Raw genomic sequence first — 26810 nt, forward strand, 5'->3', positions numbered from 1 at the left:
GAGCAAAGAAAGAGCAAAAGAACCAAAGAAAGAAGCTTAATTTTTTAGACCTGAGAATAAAGCAGCCAAAGGTCCTGATTAGAATGCAGTAGAGCTAGACTGCAAGCGAGAGGGAGCAGGGTGGCGAGAGAGAATGTACTGTAAGAATAAAGAATGGGAAAGGGCAATCAATTATATTCTGACAGGAGCCAATCAAGGGTGATGGCTGAGCAGTTAGCCTGGTAAAACGGCTGTAAAAAGGACTACTAATTGCACAAACAGCTTATCCAAAAGTGACAAGCACAGAAGGTGGAACAGCTGATTGGACAATGCTAACAATGAATTAATCAGTCAAATGACTGATCAGAGATCAGTTCACTTGGACAGGACCTGATAAAAGAGTCCAATGGCTGAGGTATGATCTCATATCAAAATAGCTCAAGCATGAGCATGGCTGAGCAGCCAGGTCAATTTGTCACGCCAGAAATAGGATTATTATTTTTTTTAAAAAAATATAACAGATCAGAAGCAACTCCTCATACAGAGAGCATACAGCCCTGGGCTGGGGAATCTTTCTTAAGAGGGCTGTATTCCCTTTTGGGTAACATTTGAGGGGCTGTATGCCAATGATGGGAGAGGCACATGAGCAGGAGTACTGATGTGACTCAGCTTGTGTGTGTGTGCGTGCATGCATGCGTGCGTGCGTGCGCACACACACACTCCATCCGCCATCTGGGCAAACAAGAGGCATTGGAAGCATCCTCGCCAGGAAAAACCACTAACAGATGGGGCAGGCCAGGGTGGTGAGAGCTGACCTGGGGAGACTCCTGAGGTCTGGAGCACCATCAAATATGTGAGTCACTGTATGTGCACAGTTGATGGTCAGAAATCACGTAAGCATTGAGAGTAGGTTTTCTTTTAACTGGCCATAAAGACAAACAAACAACAGCAAATCTTTGTAAATGTGTTTAGAGTAATTTGTCAAAGGAATAACAATTATGCAAAACACTGCAGGAGTAGAGGATAGAGGGAGAGGGAGGGAGAGGTTTTATTTGGCCGGCAGAATTTGCCACCTATTTTGTAATTAATGGTATCGTTTTCATGCAGCAGGAGCACAATTATGCCAGGAACAGGACAGTGAAGGCTTTCTCTTTTGAAACAAGAATTTCATTCCAATCCTATGCCTGCCTGCACATTCCTCCTTAAGTATGTATCTGATTGCAGCCTTTCTCATTTTGCCCTGCAACGAACGTTTGAGCTCCTGCCCAAAGGATAACAAGACACTCAGTTGGCTCAAATTCACAGATAACAAATAAGCAACTTATCTCACACAGGAAAAAAACAAAACAGAAACTCATCAGGGCAAAAGAGCCAACGAAACCAAAACCACTTCACACTACAGATGCTAAGTCATGTTTCATGAGTCGCTCTGCATACCACAAAAGTTCTTTCTGTACATGCTGTGAAGACATTGTTGCAGATTGAATAGATCAGGGGTTGTCAACCTGGTCCCTACCACCCACTAGTGGGCATTTCAGGATTCTAGGTGGGCGGTAGGGGGTTCTACGGCACAAGCTGAATCCTTCTTCCATTGAGCACTGGTGGGTGGTAAGGAAATTTTACCATCAAGAAAGATGCATTAGTGGGCGGTAGATATAAAAAGGTTGACTACCCCTGGAATAGATACCACATCACAAGGCATTTCAGGACTGAGGTTTAAAATCCTAATTCCCACTTCTCTCCCAGCAACAACAACTACTACTGGCAGTTTATTCTTTAGCAAGCACTGGTGCCCAAAGCTTTTAGCCTGAGGCATTTCAATTCATAGTGACTAAGGATAGGGCCAGCCAGGCCGGGCTCATCCAGTTGAATAAAGCAGCAATATCCTTACATCTTAATTTGATGATAGACTTGGCAGCAGAAAGCCTTTTCGGCACCAGAGAGCGGTCATATTTTAGCAAGGAAGTATAAACCAGTGAGCGCCACGCAACGCTGTATCATTTGGCCTTATTGTTTCTGAAAGGAACATGGCAAGCAACCTGCTGAAGTCCATACAGGACAGTTTGAGACAGCACCATATGCATGGTGGCACTGTGGTCTAAACCATAGAGCCTAGGGCCTGCCGATCAGAAGGTTGGCAGTTCGAATCCCCGCGATGGGGTGAGCTCCCATTGTTCGGTCCCAGCTCTTGCCAACCTAGCAGTTCAAAAGCATGTCAAAGTGCAAGTAGATAAATAGGTACCACTCTGGCGGAAAGGTAAACGGTGTTTCCGTGCACTGCTCTGGTTCACCAGAAGCAGCTTAGTCATGCTGGCCACATGACCCAGAAAAACTGTCTGTGGACAAACGCCAGCTCCCTCGGCCAGTAAAGCGAGATGAGCGCCACAACCACAGAGTCATTCGCAACTGGACTTAACAGTCAAGGGCCCCTTTACCTTTTGATGTCCTTGTATATTCTTGGGCCAGTTTGAACAAAATAATGCAGGAGCTGTAGATGGTGACTGCTAGGCCTTGGTCCATAGCAACCTCTGTGTTTCCACCTCCATCATTCAGCCCAGACACTGAGGTCTAGCCCAGAGGGCCTTCTGGTGGTTCCTGCACTGCAAGAAGTGAAGTTACAGGGAATCAGGCAGAGAGTCTTCTTGGTAACGGCGCCCACTCTGTGGAACACCCTCTCATCAGATGTCAAACAGATAAACAACTATATAACTTTTAGAAGACATCTGAAGGCAGCTTTATTCAGGGAAGTTTTTAATGTTTGATGTTTTATTGTGTTTTTATATTTTGCTGGAAGCAGCCCAGAGTGGCTGAGGCAACCCAGTCATATGGGTGGCATATAAATAATAAAATCATGTTTATGATTATTACCATGCCAAACCAATTCACCTGTAGCCTCTTAAGTGCAGCATAATGTTGATGTAAGATGGAAGCATTTGTGCTGAAAAGTGTACCACCACCACACCCCAATTTTAATATTCTGCATGACTGTATTTAAATGATAAAAAGTCCCACCCTTAGCTAAAAAGCCATTGCTAAAATGTTGCATCTGTTTCGGTTTCTTCTTTGCTCTAGGTCGGGGTAGGATCCTCAGTTCTGGCCTCACTATCTGGCCTTCAGGACTTTTCCCAGGCAGTGCTGCATCTCCAGACTGGACCCCTTCTTCTGAGACCCCACCCCTCACTGGTCCATGCTCTGCAGCCTCTTCAGGTGCCTTTGCCTTTCCTTGCGATAGCACCTCTTGCTTCCCTGGATGGAGAGAGATGTGTGTAGGAACCTTTATCATCCATTGCAATGCAGCCTATTATACAAGGGTTACTCCATCCACTTTTGCCTCTGGCCCTGTCCAGCACTTCCATGTGGCTCATGGAAGATTTCCCAAGAGGCAATGCAGTTCTCAGGCTGAAAAGGGCATCCCACTCCTGCTGTAGGTTTCTCAAGCCAGCATGCTGTATTGGGTGATACTTTCATGAGCACAATGACCCTCTCCTCCCATCCAGCACACTCACATGTACACATTGGGATGGGGGGAACATCATCCAGTCCAGTCCAGTGTGTGTCCCAAAGTGTTAAATCTCTGCTTTTGAAATGCTCACCATGGCAGTGAATCTGTCCTATCTGCATAATGTGTTGTGCTTGAGAGCCTTCCTAACTTCTTAGCAAGTTTACATTAGTTCTGCAAAAGGAAACTTTTGACAATGGGTATTAGTTTAATTCAAACTTATCTGACATAGCTGAAGTTTAATTTACTTAAACATAATGTTGGGCTCTCGCACAATTATTTCAGTGCTGGGAATCGCAATTTATAGATGAGGCTGAATGAGCAGCACTCACCTTCAGCTCAGGACGAACTTCTAGGATTGCCTAGCAAATGGAAGTCTCTGGCAATTGAGTCAGCTCCCACAGATGTAGCACATCTCAAGAAATGGGAACTTCTCAGCTGGATGCTCATTTACACCCTATGATTAGAAAATGTACTTATCAGTTTCACTTTCATTGAAGCTCTAGCAAGAACAGGGTGATAGCAACATTAACAAAGTACGTTGCATATTTTTAGTCACTTGTTCTCACGCGGCACAAGAACACCCTTGACAAGTAGCACCTACTTTGCCAGTCTTCTTGGGAATGTAACTGCAGTTGATTTCACATTGTGTCACATGCATGCATGTATTAGTTCCAGCAGTGGATATGTGAGGGATAGTGTTGCACACCACTAAAGACAATTATCCATTGGGTACCAGATTTGCACCATGCACTTTCTTTGAAGGAGATTGGATGGCACATGTAGAAACTACCATGTTATGCCAGCACAACAATAGCCAAGAGATACAGGTCAACCATTTGAATCCTAGTCTGCTTCATTCAAGCCCAGCACTCTCCCCACCCCCCATTCCACATTGGCATGCCCATCCACTAGGAGCTTGTGGTAGTTGTACAGCTATATTATATGCAACAAATCACAATCAAAATGCATGTGCTAGCTGACTGGGAGGAGACAAATTTATTTCTGAAGCTGCAGTGGTATCTCCCTGTGGAGATGTGGAGCAGTGCCTCCAGGCTTGCTCTTTCTGTGACTATGAAGTTTTTAAACAGCCACAAAAGAAGAAAATTAATGACAAGTTTAGGGTGTGAGGCAGGGGGATAATTTTGTGCTCCATATCCCCCCAATTCACCTCAGAGTACCAACTCAATGGTGGTTTGGCTCAAGTCTACTCACAATATCACCAAGTGTGAATAGATTCAGGTAGGTAGCCGTGTTGGTCTGACACAGTCAAAATAAATAAATAAAATTAAGAAATTGTCCAGTAGCACCTTAGAGAACAACTAAGTTTGTTCTGGGTATAAGCTTTCATGTGCATGCACACTTCTTCAGATACACTGAAACCGAAGTCACCAGACCTTTATATATAGTGGGAGGGTGGGGTGGGGTTTTGCTCAGAAGGGTAGTAGGAGATGGGTGATTGGCTCTATGGGTATGGTAAACCTGTTGACGACTGTTAATGACTGCAATTAGCCCTACAGGAAAAAGCAAGGGATAGTATGCAGATGACCAAAAATAGCTTTAGACAGTCCATCAACAGGTTTACCATACTCACTGAATCAATCACCCATCTTCTACTACCCTTCTGAGAAAACCCTCACCCCACCCTCCCACTACATATAAGGGTCTGGTGACTTCGGTTTCAGTGTATCTGAAGAAGTGTGCATGCACATGAAAGTTTATACCCAGAACAAACTTAGTGGGTCTCTAAGGTGCTACTGGACATTTTTAAATTTCTTAAATTTATTTCGACTGAGTGTGAATGAAATCCATCCAGATTGAGAGCAATACTTCCTGAACATACAGCTTCAAAGCAACCACTCACAAACTGTTGGAAGTGAATGCTTTTAGATGTTCTGGTGGAGAAATGTTTGTGAAACACAGTAATTCTAGTTTAGCATTACTATTATCTCTCACTGGATGATTATTTTTTTAAAAAAATGAATGGACAGGGCACAATCAATGAGGCTGAAATGAATACTTGATTTTTTTGAAGCACAACTAATCGTCAGTGGATTGCGTTCAGTGCGCCTGCACTGAATTTATATATCCTTTGGAAATATTATGCTTGTGAGCAATGAATTTGGAAGAAAAAATATTTCCATCAAACACTGTTTTCTTAATTCTTCAGATAGGAAATACATTTCATTTTATGTTTTGTCAAACATATGAGGTACGGTTCAATGCTGAACGCATCATTTCCATAATACGAGTGTTTGCAAGTCACTCATCTACATTGTTGTTTGATGAATACATGAAGAAGTGTTGCCTCTTAAGAAATATGGTAAGCTTCATTATGTCTCTGAGCATTTGGGAACTGAGGCAGGAAAGTTCCCATTTTTAAAAAATTGTTCCCTTAACTCCCTTGAATAGACATTTTCTTGCAGCAAACCTTTCATTTTCTTCCTGGACATCCATCACTGCTTTTTGAAGTAGCGCTTTTTGAAGAACCTGCATCAATCTGCAAGTGATTATTATGATTTCCACTGCACTTGCTTACAAATCTATCAATTTCTTCTGCACACTTTTCCTGGTCAGATAGCCATAGCCAGGGGAAAAAAAATAGCAGTCTCAGCTAATAACAAATAAGCAAAAAGCAAACTCAGCTTGAAACGAACAGCAGGATTATCAAACCTGCACACTCAAACATCCCAGCCAGGACGTGCCTGCCATACCCAACTTGAAGCCTCTCTCTTTCCATGCACCACTTCACATCCTCGTGACAGTCCTATAATTGCTTTCCCCAAATATGGAGAATAGGGGCTCAAAACTTTGTACAAGTCATACAAGACTTATGAGATGATAGGGTTGTTCACTAACTGCATTTGGCAGCCTGATGGATTTCATGAAATAACGTGAGTACCAAGGTCACCATTTCAGCTTCCCTGGAGAAACAATGAGCACTGGGTTGGGAAACAGCACCTTCCATTCCCGGTGACATTGCCAAAACTTCTTAAATTTTATGTGGATTTATTTTGTAAAACAAAAATCTGTAGGACTGCTGCAATGTCCTGTTGTCAAGAAAATGCACCAAATGGAGAATTTGGTTTTGTATTTTTCCTGCTATGGAACCCACCCAAGCTGAAATATGTTTACTTTCATGGGAGTGACATGCATGGAAGAAGCAGGACCTACTACTCGATAAATACTTTGGTTCATTCAGTACTATGCCAAGAGAATTCCTTGCAAGTGAGATTAGGCCTGCAAGATACATTATCACAGGGAATTCCTATCAAGTGAGGAGTGAAACAAGGCTGTATTTGGGTGCCTTTTCTATTTAGTTTATATATTAATGATTTAATTCCTGGTAAGGCTTCCCCTTACCAGGGGATGTGGGTGGCACTGTGGGTTAAACCACAGAGCCTAGGACTTGCCGATCAGAAGGTCGGCGGTTCAAATCCCCATGACGGGGTGAGCTTCCGTTGCTCGGTCCCTGCTCCTGCCCACCTAGCAGTTCGAAAGCACGTCAAAGTGCAAGTAGATAAATAGGTACTGCTCTGGCGGGAAGGTAAACGGCATTTCCGTGCACTGCTCTGGTTTGCCAGAAGCGGCTTAGTCATGCTGGCCACATGACCCGGAAGCTGTACGCCGGCTCCCTCGGCCAAAAAGCGAGATGAGTGCTGCAACCCCAGAGTCGGCCACGACTGGTCCTAATGGTCAGGGGTCCCTTTACCTTTACCTTTAAGGCTTCCCCTTCTTTCCCCCTTCCATTGGAAATCATGAGTTGTCCATATTGCTCAATGCCAATCACCAGGCTTTACTCTCCTTTAATAAAATTGACCTTAAAAGAAAGCTAACCAGATTTGGGCAGCTGTGTAAAGAAGAACAGCCCGCAGTAAGCTATACAAAACTTAAGTTTGTTATATTTGGCAAGAGGGCACTTAAGTTCTGGTTGTACATTAGATGGACATCCCCTTGAACATTAGTCCAAACTAACATTGCAAAACTTATTTTTCATGCCTCTAGCACTAGCTACTATAGGCATCAACTGCAGGCTGGGAGGATGATTTTGATGATGACTTACATTTCTAGACTGCCCATCAACCAAGTTCCTTTGCACACTTTACAAAATAAATGAAATGAACAAATACAATGCAACCTATAAAACAATTTCAACACAAAGAACACAAATACAAGAAATGCAGATTAGATTAACAGGATGCACACTCAAAACCCAGCAAACAGCAGTATATGATTGATTACCTCCACTTTCCCACATCCATTAACAGCAGGGATTTCTGTCCTAGGTTCTTATCTTCAAACATCACAGTGCTTCAGGGAATAAGCACATGTTCTGAAATGGCTGCACGCACAGCTCAAAATTGGTCACTTCCACCCATTTGAAAAGGGTTTCTTGAAGACTGCTTTGACTGTCAGAGGCCTCTCATTATGCTAGCCTACAATGTAGGGGTAAGAAGCGGAAGGCAGTTAAATATTTGTGTTTAGCATCAAGAAGATGACAGTGCTGTTTCATTACATTATTGTAGATTAGCTATATACACTTGGTACAGCTGTTACAAAGTGAATTAATAGCAAGAGGCACACTTTTTTTTCATACATTTCCCTGGATCCAGTGGAAATAACTGTCAAGGAAATGTTTAATCAGGTTAGTGCTTTTCATGTGCTGCGGTTTACCATTTAAAAGAATTTCTAGGATACAGTGAATTAACAGACCACTCAAAGGTGACCTGAAACATGGCCATGTTGTATTCCTCCTTCCTTCCTGTGAAATTGTTTAGAGGTGGGTGCAAAAGAAACAAGAAGTATTTCTTCTTGCTTAAAGGCTTCTATCTGAATAGGAGGAGCTCTTGTGCCAAGAGATGCATTAAAACAACATCAGTCGGATCTGTTTAAAGGATGTGCAGAGGGCACGCTTCCAGACATCACATCAATGGCTACTTTGTTGTTTTGCCTACTGCAGTTTGCATTTTCATACATTATGTTTACCATTAAATTGGCAACATGGTAATGAGCAAAGATTATGCAGCTTATTGGAATGCACCCACTTCTGAATTCCCAGTTTTCCTGCAATGGAGTTTTAAGCTATGTTCTAAATAACTTAGGATGTGGGTGGCGCTGTGGGTTAAACCACAGAGCCTAGGACTTGCTAATCAGAAGGTTGGCGGTTTGAATCCCTGTGACGGGGTGATCTCCCGTTGCTCGGTCCCTGCTCCTGCCAACCTAGCAGTTCAAAAACACGTCAAAGTGCAAGTAGATAAATAGGTACTGCTCTGGCGGGAAGGTAAACGGCATTTCCGTGCGCTGCTCTGGTTGGCCAGAAGTGGCTTAGTCATGCTGGCCACATGACCTGGAAGCTGTACACCGGTTCCCTTGGCCAATAAAGCGAGATGAGCGCCGCAACCCCAGAGTCAGTCACGACTGGACCTAATGGTCAGGGGTCCCTTTACCTTTATCTAAATAACTTGTTTTGATATGTTCCAAGAACCTTGCATCTGGATGGGTTTTAAAGAGCCAGGGTTAAGCTGCTTGGTTTGGGCCTTTGCATGTTTAACTGTTAGATTAATATAATGTTTTTCCATATTCTATTGCTACCAGGCTTGAGTCCTTTAGGAGAGGTAGACATTTATTGAATCATATCGTAAACATTATTTGCATTCTTGGCAAATAGGTGTAATGCATTTCATAACTTTTGACCATAACGGCTGCCATGCTGGGGCAGAACCACCTTCCTAACACCAGCATTGCCAATCCAGTGCTGGGGCATCCATGCAACCACAACCTCATTGTCCTCCTGCCCTCCTACCCAGCTCCATGCAAATAAGCTATGGCAATATTAATGCTGAGAGGGAGGCTCCGCAGCACCAGGCTGACCATTCTGAGTAACATATTGGAAGGAATGTTTCTGATGCAAGGCAGGGACTATGAGTAACATCTCAGTAGGAGTATTTCTAGGACTAAGCAGACGCCCCCATGTTATTTTTGCTATTGGATGCTGCATGTTGCGATATAATCTTGTTAAAATTTATAGAATCAAAATGTACTTTTTGTATGTTATTATATTTGTGTTTTGCTATGGACCATAAAGAAGGCTGATTGCCAAAGAATTGATGCTTTTTTATTATGGTTCTGGAGGAGACTTTTGAGAGTCCCATGGACTGCAAGAAGATCAAACCAATCCATTCTGAAGGAAATCAGCCCTGAGTGCTCACTGGAAGGACAGATCCTGAAGCTGAGGCTCCAATACTTTGGCTACCTTCCAGAAGACTCCCTGGAAAAGACCCTGATGCTGGGAAAGATGGAGGGCACAAGGAGAAGGGGACGACAGAGGACGAGATGGTTGGACAGTGTTCTCGAAGCTACCAGCATGAGTTTGACCAAATTGCGGGAGGCAGTGGAAGACAGGAGTGCCTGGTGTGCTCTGGTCCAAGAGTCGGACACGACTAAACGACTAAACAACACAAATGTTATGAAATTGTGTGTTTGTGTGTGTGTCTCTATACATATATATTATATTTTCTTTTTTATAAAACATTTCAAACATTACATTAACAAACCAACAACATAGTCTTTGCTCTGCCGAGCATAAGACTTCCCAGCACCCCTCATCTGGTTTTCTATTATCAAATAAACACACTCACACTTTAAATTATAGTTTTCTGATCTTAATAAATTTGACATTATCTCCTTTTCTCTGATCATGAAAAGTTCCTCAGTTTATCATTGCAGGATTTATTTCAATCCTGCTAGTGTCTTCACATTTTTGCAATAATTATTCATATAACAAATAAATTTATTCCAGTCTCTTTGAAATTTTTGGTCACCTTGGTTCCAGATTCTACCGGCCAGCTTGGCCAACTCCGCATACTCCATCATCTTCATCTGCCACTCCTCGATTGTTGGTAATATGTTATGAAATTGTTGCTATGCTATTGCTTTGCTACATTATTAAATCGTTACTATGTTAGCACTTTGCTACATTATTATGCAATTGTTACTATGGTATTGCTTTGCTATGTTATGAAATTGTTACTATGTTATTATTTTGCTATGTTATTATGAAATTGGTTTTGTGGTGTTTCTCTGAAATGCATCCTTGTTTCTTTGCAGTAAGCCACTTTGAGCATGAATTTGTGTGTGGAAAAGTGGCATACAAGTAAAATGAATGAATCAATGAATGCTGTGTTTTGACGCTGAGATTGCTAAATGCTAAAGAAAATGAAAGTATCTGATAACTAGCAGCAGTATGGAAGTCTAGCTACCCAAGTACACATTACACTCAATGCATACCATATAGCTGCTTTATTCTTTTTTACTTCTATTAATCACAGGTGTGCAAAAGGGCATCCTCACCAAATCATGGTGAGGAGAGAATTATGTCTTCCAGCATGAATGGAACTAACACTATCCCTCTGGTTGTGGCTAGAATATTTGGAAAAATCTTTCTCATCCTTGCCCTTGAAGCCACCAGAATTGTAACAGTAGCAGGAACCATACCTAACTTTCTCTGGAATATGCCCATTTACATTATTTTCAGTAGCTCTAACTAGAGCTTGTTTGTACAGCAGCATGCTGCTTCCTCTGTTTTGGCATTTCAGGTGGTCAGCACAAAAATAAATATGCAGGAAACAACATTTGAAGGTATTAAGGGGGGGGGGTAAGTTGATGAAATATGAAGCATTGCTTCTTTCCTATGTATAATGTGCCACCTATGCTGATCACCCAGCTATTTCCTTGGAGCCACAAACTGAATCAGACTGGAAACTCTGCTAATGTCCTTCCCTCTCATTCGAGAAAAATCACATTTGCAAATTCATAATTCATAGTCACACAGGATTTTCCCAGTGGAAGAAACTGCTAACAGGAATCCTAAACTAGAATTAAAACTCAATGACTGGTGGCTATGTGCTGATTCTAGGATCCAATCCATACCTAAGGGGACTAAGAGCTGTGACTCAACAGTTAGAACTTCCGCTTTAGATGCAGAAGGTTCCAGGTTCAGTCCCTAAATTTAATCTTCATGTGAGGCTGGTTTTCTGGATCAGTTTTTGTCTGGAAAGCCCATAGGACATATATTAATTGCAACACTTTCCATGGGCTGAGATGAAAATTAATCTCAATGAGTTCATTGCCCTGATCCATGACCTTTGTAGAGAGTAGATGGGGCTTGTGTGACTTTGTTCCTACTTCTTGATCTCTAATTGGCTTTTGATGTCGTTGATCATCATATCCTCCTGGACAGGCTCTGGAGAATGGGGTGATACACATGAGTAGCACTAGGGGGGAGCAGAGGGGGCAAGTGCCCCCCAAACAAGGAGCTTGCCCCTATTTGCTGGCTTTTGTCATTAACATATAGTGCTATTTTCTTTCAGAGATCTTAATGTGTGCGACACAGCTCACCCACCTAAAAATATACTTTGTCTCTTCTAAGCCCCACCTCATTTTTTTTTCTGGTGCCACCACTGATTCTACATGAAACTCCTGCTGCTTTGGTTTCCCTTCCTCTTGTTTTGCCTTCTTTGTTAGCACCAAGATGAGCAGAAACTACTGCAGCACACTCCAGAGTCTTGTGACACAAACTGGCAAATTGTGACTACACAAAGTGTGTGCTCCCTTTCTAACCACTTGACATGAATGGGAAATTCCTGGTGAATTCTTTTCCAAAGCAGCTGTTTCAAAGATTTGCAAATCTCTCCATGAGTTCTGAAACTTTGTTCTGCCCTCTATTGAGTTAAAGCCAGAAATCCCCTATGCATATGCAAACATATATTCAAATGTGTGACTTTCACACTCGGCTAGACATGATTATTTATATTGTTAGTGCTTATCAATTGTTGACAGTGTGCACAGCAATATATATACATATAGAACGCGACAGTGAAGCATTTCTTCAAAGCCCCTCTAAGAAAAAGCTTGTTTTAGGAAATATTTGGATCTCTTTTCTGGTAGTTCCATCCACATATTTTTTTTACAATGAATTACTGGTGAAAGTAATATCAGGGAATACTTTAGCTCTCATTGTGAGCTCCTCCAAAATGTATAGTGTTTATTCCTTCTACACAGTTATAACTAAGGCAACCAGATGTGAGAGAAGACAGGGCTCTTGAGGAAAAGGATGTAGCAGAATGGTAGTGCATCTGCTTTGCATGAAGAAGCTCTCAGATTCAAATCCCAGCCTCTCCAGGGCTTGAACCATCCTCTGCCAGAAACCTTGGAGAGCCTCTGTAAACCCTACTGAGCTAGTGGGACCAATAGTCTGATGCTGCCTGAGACAGTGTCCTATGTTCCATAAGATACTTAGCTGCATTCCATGACCACTGAGCATACACAGTCCTCATTGGGCTGCTTTGGAAGTCCCCTCTCCCCTAGGATTTTTTTAATGGGAGTATTTCTGCTAGCCTTGGAGTTTTCTCCAAGCCTGATAATACTTGTGGGGGATGATGCAATCATTAGGATCCATGATAGGAAAATTAGTTTTTTAGTATATAGGATGTGCTTACTTTTTTAAAACAACAATAACAGCTTCTGTTTGCATTATTTTTAATTTTGTGTTGTTTAATAGAAAATAATTATTAAGCATTATATCATAGAAGCACAAAGCTATATTGGTTTTTACTGCGGATCTAATAAACCCAAGGTCCATTTAGACCTTGCTGGTCTCTACAGTATGCCGGTATGTTTCCTTAGTGGACAAGATTAAACTTTTCTCCAAGGAGGGGGTGGTGGTGAGTTCTAAGAATTACATAATTAATGCATTTTCTTCCATCTGTGATAACTTTCATAAAACTCTATGGATTGGCTAGTCACGAACTGGGAAATAAACATTAGGTTTCATTTGGTTTGCAGTTTGTTTTTAAAGTGTGGGTGACATATGCAAACCATCCCTTATCCCCAAAGGGGAAAAGTTTGTGCAAATCAGGAGTGACTCTTATATCATGCAGCACCAGCAATGTGATACTTTTTGCTCACAGTGTGGAAGAAGAGAAAAATATGTCTTCTCTCTCATCACACCACAAATGTATGGACCACTGAGATGCTGGAACTTGAAAGAGGAGAGGGAGGAAAGTCACTCACCGTTTGGTACTATTCATTTAGGCACACCTAAACACACTGATTAATGGTGTTAGACATACCAAATTCTGCACAGACCCAAACTGTTGAAGTGAATATAGCTTTCATGATACATAAGATACATAGCCATGTGCTAGTTACTAACTAATGTCCAAGACAAAGAATGGGGTTATTAGTTCCTAGTCCATAGACTACTTGATTATTTTGAAAATATGGAAGTTAGCAGAGCTAGGCCCCTGCCATTTAGATTATGACAATATTAATTTTGTTACTGGGCATCTCCTGGAAGAGAAGATGGGTACATTTCTGTTCATTACAGTTTTATCTCAGCCTTCCTACAAGGATCTCAGGATGGCAGGAATTTACCTTTTTATCCTCACAATAATCTTGCTAGGATGAGAGAAAGTGGTTGGCCCAAGGTGACCCAATGAGCTTGATGCCTTTGGAACCCAGCCCTCCCTAGTTCTTTAAACATTACATCACACAGCTTCTCTGTTGCTCTCTACTTCCTCTGCCTAAGCCACCTTAAAATGCTAAATTCTGTTTCGTTGTTGAGAAAAACTCATCACATCTATCTCGACAGAATCCCCGCAGACCTGACTGTGTGCAGTGCTACAGAAAGCAAGGAGTGAAGCTCTGCCATGCTTTAGATCCTGCTGATAGGATGCCGCAAGGCACTTGTACGCAGAGAGGAATTCAAAGGAAAAAATAATAATAATCAGACAACTTAGGAGCAGCTCATAACTCATTCTAATCAGTATACCACTGTGTTGGAGATGGCTATTACAAACAAATAAATACTATCAATTATTCTCCCTTTTTGTATTTAGTATGATGCTCTCAGCAGTGATTGCCTGTATTATGGAATTACAATGGTAACCTAAGGGCTGTTAAGAGATGCTGATGCTGTGAAAAAGAGGAAGTGCTGCTGTAACGAGAGGCCTCATGATCAAAACACATGTGTTGGCACATCTGTATGGGGTAGTGATTCCTAAACAATAGCCTGGAGAGAAACACCTCTACTGTTTTTAGAGATGGCTGAATCATTTGGTGGTCATCCTGAAAATCAGTGGTGCCCTTTAACTAATCCTGCTGTACATCTGAAAAACCCTGAGGAATGTTTGAAGCATTCAAAAGGAATACTTGAATGATCCCAATTGATGTCCCCCTTCTCCTGGCTGTGACCTCCTACTTGAAGGAAAAATAAATCCCTACCTTGGTTTGGACACAGACAGGAACCTCTCCCTCAGGGGAATGGCATTTAAAACATATTTTTACATGCCACCCCAATCTCTGAGCAGTGTGAAATTTCAGGTATAGCAGGAGCACTTACCAGGGACTGTGTTCCCTTTTGGACAATGAGGCACTGCAGGGTCTGTGATGCCTTTATGATATATGGTATTATTTACACATATACAACCTGTGTCTACTGAAGCAAATAAAACCCACCAATTAAAAAACAGCCCAGGTACACTAAAAGCAGCAGCTAAAATGTTAAAATCAACCACTAACACACATGAAATATCCTGTTAGATCTTTCTTTCATCCTTTTTAGCTCTGCATTTTACAGATGAAATATCCTGTTAGTTCTGGGACCAGTATATGTGGCTTCTCTGACAGAATGGGATGAATCTATTTTTAAAAATCCATTCATGTAAGGAAGCTCACTCCACTCTTGTCTGTGTGTGTGTGTGTGTGTGTGTGTGTGTGAGAGAGAGAGAGAGAGAGAGAGAGAGAGAGAGAGAGAGAGAACTTTAAGTTAGGAATGTATGTCTGCCTCACTGTCTGGCCCACCAAGAAAAACTATCTGTCTGGGCCCATGAACCTTACTTGTGCTAAGCCAGACACACCATTTCTCCATCTAGCTCAGGTGTGGTGGACCTGTATTCCTTCGGAAGTTCTTGGACTCCAGCTCCTTCCAGTTTCAGCTAACATTGTCAGAAATTAGGAGAGTTGTAGCACAACAACATCTGGAGGGCCACATGTTCTCCATTTCTGATCTAGACCACTATCGTTTACTCTGACTAGTACCAGCTCCTGCTACCTGAAATCTTTTTAATTTGCATTGACAGGGATTGAACCTGGGTCTCCCTGGAAACAAAGCATGTATTGCACTGAGCTGCTGTCCTTTCCAGTCACTGTGATCACACTGCTGTTTCTTTCTTCATCCTTTTCAATCCCTCCCTTATACACCTTAACTTTGAGTCCCAAGACCAGCCTTCCCTGATCCAGTGCCATGTTGTTGTTGGACTACAACTCCCATCATCCTTGACCATTGGGGCAGATTAGAGTTGCAGTTCAAGAACATTTGGAGAGCATCAGCTCTTTTAACCCTTGGCTAAAGAGCTCGAATCCAGAACTTCCTGTTCTCAGCTGAGAGGCATGAGAGTTTGCCTTTTGTTCCTGCGGTTTTTACTAATTTTTACTACCTATCTTTTCACAAACTTTTTAGATAACACAAGTTGTAGAAGAACCCTTCCACAGCATTTCTCGGTAAGTTTTCATTAAATGGGGTCATTCATTTGGATGCTAACCCATGCATCAAAAGCTCCAGGTCTCCAACAAGGATTTCTCTTGTCCAAAAATAATTCTAGAGATAAGTCATTTTTAAAAAGAAATCCAAGCAGAGAGAGCCATAAATCAATGTAAAATAGAGCAGAGTGTATCTTTTTCATGAAGAGTAATTTGTGTGCTATGTATAAGGGCAAAGAAAGGGTAATTTCTATTCCCTGGGCAGAACACATGCATGCCCCTAATCTTGAAACAAAGTGATCTATGAGTTTTATCAAGTAGCTATCTCTAATCTGTTTGTAGTGGCAATTAATACTGTATGGATAAAATGTCCTAAATTAACTTGAGTTGTGTTGATTACTCCCTGCAGTGATACTTGATTGGAGGACGTGGGAGTATTGAACAGGTGAGTGCTTATAATATAGGAAGTGCTTTGGATAAGATACTCTTGATAGTCTTTACTTGCTGTTCAGGATTAGATACTATAACTTCATTAACATTTTGAAATGAAACAAGAGTTGGAATTAGTTCATGTTAAAACTTCCCATTTTCTAACCCCTCCAGTACTTTGCCTTTCCAACTCACAGTGAGGGGGTGGCTGGGTGTGTCTACACAAAACCTGTTGAGAAAATTAGAAGCACTTAATAAAGGCCCATGAGGAAATGCTTCCATTCTTTCCGTGTTGCTGTTGTTGGAAAATAAGTTTTGGTAAAATGAAGATGGCAGAGGGATCTGTAAGGCCTCCAGGCCTCACCATGTATGTGGAGCAGGCCAAGGCCTGAAGCTCAGAATGGTGTGAGCTTTGAGGCTAATTCATGAACTGAGTATCCCCAAATAACTCATTTTAGGACATATCATTCTGACTGATTCAGGAACCCATTGCTTACTACTGAGAAGTTAGCACATCATGGTGACATGGAGGAGGAAGTGAAGGGGGGAAGTATCCTTCCTCTACTTTCCCTGCTGCTACTGCTTGACAGGTAAAGTAAAGGGAAGTGTTTGGGGAGTCAGGGACTGGCAGGGAAGACTTTTAAGCAGACTAGCAGATGTCTGGGGCTAGTAATACTTCTCCTGCTCAGATTTTGATCCATGCTGGAGAATACTTTGTGGGCTTTAAAATTTCTCTTCTCACTTAAAGTGACCTTTATGAGTCCCCCAAGCTTTCATTCATACCCGTCTCCATCAGCATCTCTGATCCTTTGGGGATAACATAAAGTCCCCTATGAAAGATGGAGGTGAGTTTGGATATGGAGAAGAAAATAGAGTCACAGATTTGGGGTACCTTGAAGTTAAGGGAATGGTTATTAGATCAGCTAAAACTCATATGGGCATAAAAGCAGCTCATGCTACTCTTCTCTCCTAGTATCTTATGAGGAATCTTTGCTAATCATATAGTTCAAAACAGAAATATCCCCATCTTTCTGCTTTTCCAACAAAAATTGCCAGTTGCCTTTCAGAATATGAGTTTCCTTTAAGACGTTACACTTAATACGGAATTTAGAAATCACAGGTGGGATATATACTCTACGAAGGTCCCATTAATAGTTACTTCATCATTAATTATTGCTGAAGGCAAGAGTAAATTTTAAATGACTTCTTTCTTGTGCAAAATTAATACATGTCCTAGCAGAGTCCTTCAGTCTTGGAAAATATAGGAACATTTTTTTTCCTGGTGTGAAGCCTTTTAGTAACTCTTTAAAATGGCTTGGGAGCCGGTGGACTCTGAAGCAAGTCTTTTCATAAGTGCCTGTTGTATAACAGATTGATGCAAGCTTACAGCTTAAATTACACAATGACGTAGATGAATAAGGGCTTCAGTCATCAAAGCTCTTTCTTCTGGTGAAAGTCTCACTTCCTTAATCACTGAGGCTGTAATGAACGGACTTCTTATGTCTGCCTCTCATCTTATTTGCTTCCACTTAAAATGGTAATTCCATCTGGTCCTTCCGAGATGTGTCCAACTAAAGTTTTAATTTCTGCTGAGGCCCATTGCCCTTTGAACGATAAATTACTAATAATAAAATAAGAAGAAATGAACTCTTGACCTCTTATGTAACCCAACTCCTGGTTTTTATTTTTATTTTTAATAGTTTTGTAGAGGTCAAGGAGAAATCTACCGCCTACTCAACTAGTTCCTTTTATGACATACAAAGGAGCAGCTGTTTGCTTCTTGGAAGATGCACTTGATGCCACAAGAATTGCTCTGAGGTTATATGGACAAGCACACCTAGTGTGGATACCTGCTGTGAAAGTCTTACTTACAAGGTTCCTCACTTTGGTGGTAAACACCAAAGAAATACTTGATGCTTGTTCTTTGCCTAATTTGACTGAATGTTTATGCTGCAGTATATATCTTGTTCTCTTATACTTTCTGTAGTGCAGAGGTAGCCAGCATGTTGTCCTCCAAAAGTTGTTGGTGCTGCCCAGTGGTCAGGGATGTTGTTGGATTCAAAATCCCATCATCTGGAGGGAAACACATTGTCTGTTCTTGCTGCTTTGCACATGTGTCACAGAAATTACTTTAATTCTGCAAATGGCTTTCAAAAAACCAAGAATGTGCCATTGCATAAAATGCAGACAAATTTAAGATCCCTGGATATTGTACAATTTTTGCTTTCTTCACCCAGTCTCTGGAGTATGATTAGCCTTCAGGTATTAATAAAGCAGGTGGCGCTGTGGTCTAAACCACAGAGCCTAGGGCTTGCCGATCAGAAGGTTGGCAGTTTGAATCCCTGCAGTGGGGTGAGCTCCCGTTGCTCAGTCCCAGCTCCTGCCAACCTAGCAGTTCAAAAGCACGTCAAAGTGAAAGTAGATAAATAGGTAACCGCTTCGGCGGGAAGGTAAACAGTGTTTACATGCACTGCTCTGGTTCGCCAGAAGTGGCTTAGTCATGCTGGCCACATGACCCAGAAGCTGTCTGCGGACAAACGCCGGCTCCCTCAGCCAGTAAAGCGAGATGAGCGCCGCAACCCCAGAGTCGTCCGTGACTGGACCTAACGGTCAGGGGTCCCTTTACCTTTACTATTAATAAAGAAGATGGAGTTTGCAAACTAATCTAGTTAAGCACCCAGCTATACATATCTTTGCTTAGAATCTTTGTTAATTAATAGTGACATTTTCATGTTGAATCAAATGATCACATCCCTTCAGATAGTGAGAGCACTTTGTTACAATTAAGAATTTTATATAAGAATGCATCTGTTTGCTTTGTTAAATAGTTTAAGGCTGGAAATCAGAAATTAATTTGGCTGACCATTCATTGGTTGTGTTTGGACAGAGTTTTATATTTTAGTCTGATGTGCATGAGCAAATGTCCATCAGCATCCTCCAGTGTGGACACAAGGAAGAGATGAGAAGCTTTTACATACTTGTTTTGTTTTTAATTAACTTCAGTTTATCATTACGTGAGAAGCTGAGGAAACTGTGGTTAGATTAACCAGGAATGTTGGAGAATATGGACGAAAACAGAAATGGGAACAGAAATTGTTGATGTTCTCTTATTCATCCCATATCCAGTACAAAAAATCAATCCAGTGAATTTGATCAGTATTTGCTTTTGGTGTGCAAATGATACATAACTGATTACCCCTCCCACCGCCATTTGCATTGTGTCTCCTTTGCATCAAAATGAATGGGGTAGAATAACATGATGGCAGTATAATTGATGTAATTCCCATAATCTCACCACAGCAGACAGTAAAATGAATACTGTAGTGTTGGGCGGAAGATGCTCTGTAGCAGAGCAGAAGCAGTGCTGCATGTGATGAATACAGGGTGAAATGTAAAACAATGCCTTCTTACATCGCTGCTCTTAGCTATAACTTACTAAAACAAGCCAACAAGGTTTCAGACAAAACATTAAACTGTACTTAACTGAAAATGACAGTGATACATTCTGATCCACTCCTTACATGCTGGAGAAGGGAAAGTGGGACTGCATTAGCCTGGGGCTTGGTCATGTAATGTGATGTCACAACCAGATCACTGAGACAGGAAGGAGAAAATATGTTTTCCAGACATTTCTTGACGAAGGCTGCAGTCCTTTATACATTAACCTGGAGCACGTCACAATGAACTCAGTGGGGACAAATTCAGACAGCTGCCCACAATTAATATGCTCCACTTAGTCCCTTGTGTATCAGTGGATCAGCTCCAAAAGGGAAGAACTGAGCATTGTGGCCTGATAGGAAACACAGGGAATCGTGCTATGGAAAATCCTCTTAGTACTATTATAGGGCAGGGATGTCCAACAGGTTGATCAAAATCTACTGGTTGATTACGACCATCCCCCCCAAAAAAGAAAACTTTTGCTTCTAAAAAAAAGCTCAACAACTTTTTTATAGAGGGAATAGATTGCAGTCTCTTGAAAGCTGGATGTCAGGGAACTGCCATCAGGGCCGGAGGGAGAGAGCGGGCTCCGGAGGGGTCCCAGAGAGCGTCCCGGGATGGGGAGAGGCAGCCCATCTTCTGGGGAAGAGAATCAGCGCAGCACCAGTGGAGAAGGGGGGCAGATGGGGGAATCGGCGAGGCGGTCCCATGACTCCTTGCCAGGGACCAGCGGGGAGAGTAAGGGTCCTCCACTGCCTACACCCTCCTTGCGCAGAAGGCTTCCGCGCAGGGAGAGTAGGAGGAGACTAGGTGTCAAAGAGCTTCTTTGCTGGAAGAAGTTCAAGAAATGCCCACTGACGGATTCTGCCAGCGATTGAGACAGCCACGGGTGAGTGGCTGTCTGGACAGAAAAGGTTCACTCAGGCAACCCAGCCAGGCGTTGCACCGGTTTACGCACGAGCAACCCCTAGAACCATTACATTGGACATGCCTGTTATAGCTATGATCTGCTAAGCAATGTGCTAGTCTGCCAAGGGCTTTAGTTCTTCATATTGGGGTGGCAGTGTAAAGGCAGAAGGGTAAGGTGGAAGCGCAAGTGTGATGCATTATTGGAGCTGTGCTTTTATATAAAATGTTAGAAGAGTCTTCTATAACATTATCTTTCCAAGCGTGGTGCATCATCTGCTTTGTAGACAAAATATCTCTGGTTCAGTCCCTGGCATCTCCAGATAGGGCTGGGAATGCCCCTTATCTGAAAATCTGAAATGTGAAGAACCACTGCTAGCCAAGTTTAAAAGGCCATAGATTGCTTAATTAGTCAAAGGCCAGGGAGAAGAGGAATGTTTTTGCTTAAAGATATGTAACAAAGGTATTAAGCGAGCCTCCCTGGGGAGAGCATCCCACAAGTGGGGAGTCATGGCAGAAAAGGCCCGTTCTCATATTGCCACTCTCTGGACCTCTCATAGAGGAGACATATGAATAAGGGTCTCAAATTATGATCACTGTGTCCAGGTTGGTTCATATGGGGAAAGGCAGTCCTTGAGGTATTGTGGTTCTGAGCAAAGTAGATAATACTGAGCTAGATGGCCCATTTGTCTAGTTCTGTAAAAGGCAGGTTCTTCCTAAAAGATTTAGAATGAATTTATTTTAGAATTCTGTGTTAATTTTATTGTTGTTAGCCGCTCTGAGCCCGGCTTTGGCTGGGGAGGGCAGGATATAAATAATAAGAATAAGAATAAGAATAAGAATAATAAGAATAGTAATAATAATTAGGTACCTATTATTTAAATATTAGTCCTTTTGTGTGATAACAGACGGTCTTCCTCCTTCCTGACAACCACCTTTGAAACTGTGCACCAGCGCAAACTTTACTGCCAGTGTAGACTTTGGTGAGCACATATAAACCTATAGCTCACCAAACAGTCTGTTTCGTCCATGAAACTCCAGGTGTATAAGAAATTTCAGTGAGTCCATATGCCATTCTAACTTATTAAAAGATAATACACGTTCTGTTCCATTCCACATTGTCTGCCTTTGCAATTGCTTTTCCAAATGCCGCTATAGAAGTCACAGTTTTGTATCTGCTCCTCTTTAAATGCTACATCTCCTGTTTGGGGCAAAAAAAAATTCAGGAAGAATAGTCATTATTGAATTTACCACCTTCTTTTGTCACAGGAATAGTTGTAATACCAGTCATGTAAGCCTACAAAATAAAACCTTGACAATATAATAAAGATAAGCAAAGAAATATCTTACTTTATTAACCTTTTTTGTACATATGCTTCTCTGTGTCTCTATTCCTTCAACAGTTCCATACATTTCCTTAATATAACACCTGGGGTGACTTACTGACTTTAAAAAATATCTATTAAGGCTGGAATTAGATGCTTGGTGACAAAACACAGAATTTCCAATGCAAAGTGGAGAGGGTGTTCGTAGTGGAAAAGTAGTAGGCAGGAGGGGTTTAGTTAACTCTTCTCTCATATATTGCTTTTCTTCCGCAAAACACCTTATCCCGGGTTGTTTTTCTCTCAGAAATAGAGAGAAGGGTTTGCCAAGAAAAATAGCACCCAGGGAAATGTTAAGTACCGCATAATGTTTCTATCCTGAAAATGTCCTCTATATTATAGGCGAACATTACTTTGGGAATCCTATATAATACAGGTCATCTGCAACTCAATCCACTGAGCCAGAAAGTGTCTCAACAATCTACTTCAGCACAGGGGCTGGATGATCAGGAAGTGACTGTAGCTATTGGTGGACCATGTGTTCTTCATGCAGGCAGTTCCTGGTTCAATTCCTGGCATCTTCAAGTAGGAATAGCCGCTCACCTGGGGCTCAGGAGGAAGGTGTGTTTGCCACACAGTGCAGCCATGGCTGGTCTTGCATGGCTGGGGAAGGGAATGGCCACCTGGTGCCACCCACCTCCAACCACGTTGGTCCCTCCAATCAGGGCGGGCCTCACCCACCAGTCCAGTCAGGGGAGTCCATTCTTTTGATTCACCCTGCATCAGCTACAGACGTCATGCACCTGTCATGGCAAATTCCTCTCTCTGAAACCCCGAAGAGCCACTGCCAGTCAGCATTTAGAAAATACTGAGCTGGAAGAACCAGTGTCCTAAGGCAGTTTAGATATGTAAGGTCCTGCCAAGGCTCCAGTAATTAGGTAGCAGCAGTCTTTCAATTAGTGGTATCAGTGAGATCAGTGAAGCCGTCTTGCCTGGACTCTCTTTCTCTCTCTATCTCATGCGGTTGCCTCATAAATCTTGCCAATCTTCATCTCCCACTCTGCTGCAGCTTGGATTTTCAATCGTGGCATTTTCTCTGTCTGTTGTTCCACGCAGCACTCTTGGAGGAAATGATTGCTCCTCCAATACACCTCCGAGAAGACACACAATCATCACCTTTGCACAAGCTGGAGTGATAGCCACACTTTCAGAAATGCTTAAATGAATTGCCCAATAACTGCCAGGAGGAACTAAAACCTAGTCATTCCTCAATCAAACTAATGGTTGAATCATTACTAAATGCAAACAAAACCTCTTTACCTATACAGATAAATGTAAACTAGAAGGCCTGGTGGATTACAGCGAAATTGCTTAAGAGCACATTTCTAAATGAATGTAACATTAAGAGATATTTAAAAGTCGATAACTTACCTACAACTATATGGCTCTCTTGGCTGAATCCAATATGTGAATGTTCCACACAGCTTGATTCTTACCTGCTTAGCATTAAGATGCCAATCTCAGATGCACTAAAGCCACAAGCCAAGCCTTGATAATCCTGTGATAAAAGGAAAGTATAGTTTTTGTTCTTTCTCTATCCCTTTCTGTTTTTTGAGATTTTAAAGTACAAAGCTCTCTGGGAAGGGCAAAGGGCCATGGATTTTGATTGTTTACATTTGAGCTCATGGGTTTAGTATTGTATGGGAGCAGGATGAATGTCATAAGAACTTCCAAAAGAGTAGCCATATTAGACAGGAGCGAAACGAAAAAATGTTTGCACATCAAACTAAGGAATTGCTCTATGAACGTCAAAGGATTGTGTCTTCTCATCAACTTGGGACAGAATAATGTGGTTGTTTAATAAGGAAAGGGGGGAGCAGATAAAACAAACAGTTGTTATGGCTGAAATTTGAATTGAGTGACTGGTGTAGGAGAGTTGGGTCTCTAATGGCTTTTCCTCTCATTTTATTGTTGAAAATTCCTCCTGCAAATGCTTTTATAGAGTGGCTGGGGAAACCCAGCCAGATGGATGGGGTATAAATAATAAATTATTATTATATTATTATTATTTTATCTCAACTAGTGTAAATAGAGCTGGTGGTTGGATTCTTGGTGGGAAATTTGCACTAGGGAAAGGTTTAAGTCCTCTCTTCTGTGCCAGCCCAAAAGGGAATCACAACACTACCATAATGGGCTTATCTACACTTACCTTTCCTCTGCAATTTAAAGCTCTGTGTCTGAGTGTGTGTTTCTCTCTCTGGTGCTTTCCCTGTGAAAACCCACTCTTTACCTCTGAATTGGAGCAAACAGAAATGCACATAAAACCCAATTTCTCATTTGTTGTGCTTCAGCTCTAAAGAGCACTCAGACACAGAGCTTTAAAGTTCAGGCCTGTGCCTAGAAACCGCGGGGCAAACAGTAAGTGTGGATAAGCCCAATGTGTGCTTCTGCCTTCATCTTGCTTCCAGATCAATCCAGGTTTCATTTAGAACTCACACAGACCTCATTTTAAAATAACTGCACTTGACTGTCTGTTCATTTCTGGGCTCAGTTCGAAGTGTTAACATTAGTGCTTAAAGCCGTAAATGACTTAAGTCCCAAACATCTGAAGGACCACCTCTAGACTGTCTTAGGTGCTGAGATCTTGGAGGTTCTGCCACAGTCAGAACACGAGAATGGGGTGGCCCGAGAGAGGGCATTCCTTAAGGCAGTGATGTCCAAACTTGGCCCTCCAGCTTTTTTGGGACTACAACTCTCATCACCATTAGCTAACAGGACCAGTGGTCAGGGATGATGGGAATTGTAGTCCCAAAACAGCTGGAGGGCCAAGTTTGGCCATCACTGCCTAAAGGTGTGGAATCCCTCCCTGCAGAGGTATGTCTGGCACCTACACACACACACACACACACACACACACACACTTTTCTTATTTGAAATTGTTTTAACTGATTTTAATGTTGTATTTTTATATTGTACTTTTACCTGTCCTGGGACCTTATGGTGGAAGGCAGATTTTAAAAAAATCCAGTAAATTATGACCACCATCATCTCAGCCCCCATATAAATATAAGTTTCACAATTCATGCCTGATGTTCACCACTGAGTCTTAAGTATATATTTGTGTGAATGGCTGACACAAAGGTGAATAGGGAAGAAGAAAAGGAGAGGGTATTGTACAGGTGAGGGAGCTGAGCATTTTGGCCAGTATAGGTTTAAAATTTTGATTACAGACAAGCAGCCCTAGGCCTTGTGGGAATTACACTCTCATTCCCATTTACAGAGTTCTGCAGAACAGAGCCCAGGTCATTTGACTCTTTAATTAGTTCCCTTTTCCCTCCTATAAAAACTATGCAAGACAGTAAGTTTAAATAAATCATTTTTGCTCAGTGTGCTTGCACTTGTTAGATTAAATATACAAGCCAGGTGTTACTTATGGTACTAATACATATTACATAGATTTGTATCTAAGACAAAAACTGTTACAGATGGACTAACTCTGAGGCAGGCTGTTAATAACTGCCATAACTGTACCAACTGAAATAACTGCCTCAGGCTTATGACATCACAGAGTACTATGGCCTTGGTGAGCATTAAGCCTTGACTTAGCATTTGGGATGCTTTCATCCCAGAAGCTTCATGTGTTGAAGTGCCTTTACAATACAACTCATGGTGACATTTTGCATTCCCTCGCTTGCTTGGCAAAGAACCTGACAACAGATGTGAATGAATGAAAAAGATGTCGAAGGTGATGAGGCCTTTTCGAGAGGCATTATTTCGAGAAACCAACAGCTGAGCCACAATACGTGTCCACAATACAATACAATACAAGCCGGCCTTAAACATCTTCATTTCAGTGAGGGGATTCAGCAGCCAATCTTATGTGGTGGTTTAAGGCAAGTCATTGTGTCTCAGCCCAAACCATATCATAGGAGCTGTGAGAATAAAAAAATAAGCATTGTAAAGCACCTTGTACAATAAAAATCAACACAGAAAACATTATCTATCATCTATCTATCATCTATCTATCTATCTATCTATCTATCTATCTATCTATCTATCATCTGTCTATCTATCTATTTCTGATTTGTATCCCATCCTTTCTCCGAAGAGCACAAGGTGACTTACATAGGGGTTATCTGCATTTTATCCTCCTCTTAGGTAATTTAGAACTTGTTCACACATTATACTGAACACAGATAACAAGCTGTCTCTACACATGTACAAATGTTTGTGTGGAAGAGTGTACACTCTTTGACCTGTTCAGTTGAACTGTTGTGTACACAGGTACAGAGTACCACCCATTAAACATTACATGTGAATTACTATATGTGTGTACAAGTTAATTGTTTGTGCACATAGTCCATACCATCATCTAATGTAACTTGTGAACATCCCCTTAGACTAAAAGGTATGTCATCAAAGTTGCTCTCTCCGTCCAACATGGCTACACCATCACAATGGCTTCATGTTAGCCAGATCATGTGCCCTACTTAACAGAGACACTTTGTTTCAAGGGCTGTTTGAACAAAGTCTGGTGTAAAGAGAAAGAAAGGAGAGAAGGGACTTGGAGTTTCACATCAACAGCATCTAGGAAGCAAACTAAGCAAGCACACTGGTCCCATGGCCACAGCCTATTTCATTATGATGAGTTCTGCTGTATACCAGGCATAGGAAAACTTGGCCCTCCAGATGTTTTG

The 26810-nt window shown here is 41.8% G+C and overlaps 1 long non-coding RNA gene across 9 annotated transcripts; it reads right to left on the reverse strand.

The window, feature by feature from the left end:
- Positions 1–932: 932 nt before the first annotated feature.
- Positions 933–26810, reverse strand: LOC309333384. 9 transcript variants are annotated; one of them, XR_014152476.1, is made up of 6 exons: positions 24323–25089; positions 23545–23671; positions 7721–7914; positions 2992–3225; positions 2415–2579; positions 933–1240 (listed from the first exon to the last, which is right to left on the reverse strand). It is a non-coding gene; the product is annotated as an uncharacterized lncRNA (long non-coding RNA). The 9 variants fall into 9 exon arrangements; XR_014152475.1 differs by lacking the exon at positions 2992–3225; XR_014152477.1 differs by lacking the exons at positions 933–1240; positions 2415–2579; positions 2992–3225; positions 7721–7914; positions 24323–25089 and adding exons at positions 20873–21145; positions 21663–21992; positions 26239–26810.

Source organism: Podarcis erhardii (assembly GCF_964252035.2).
Source record: "Podarcis erhardii genome assembly, chromosome: 2".
Taxonomy (NCBI): Eukaryota; Metazoa; Chordata; class Lepidosauria; order Squamata; family Lacertidae; genus Podarcis; species Podarcis erhardii.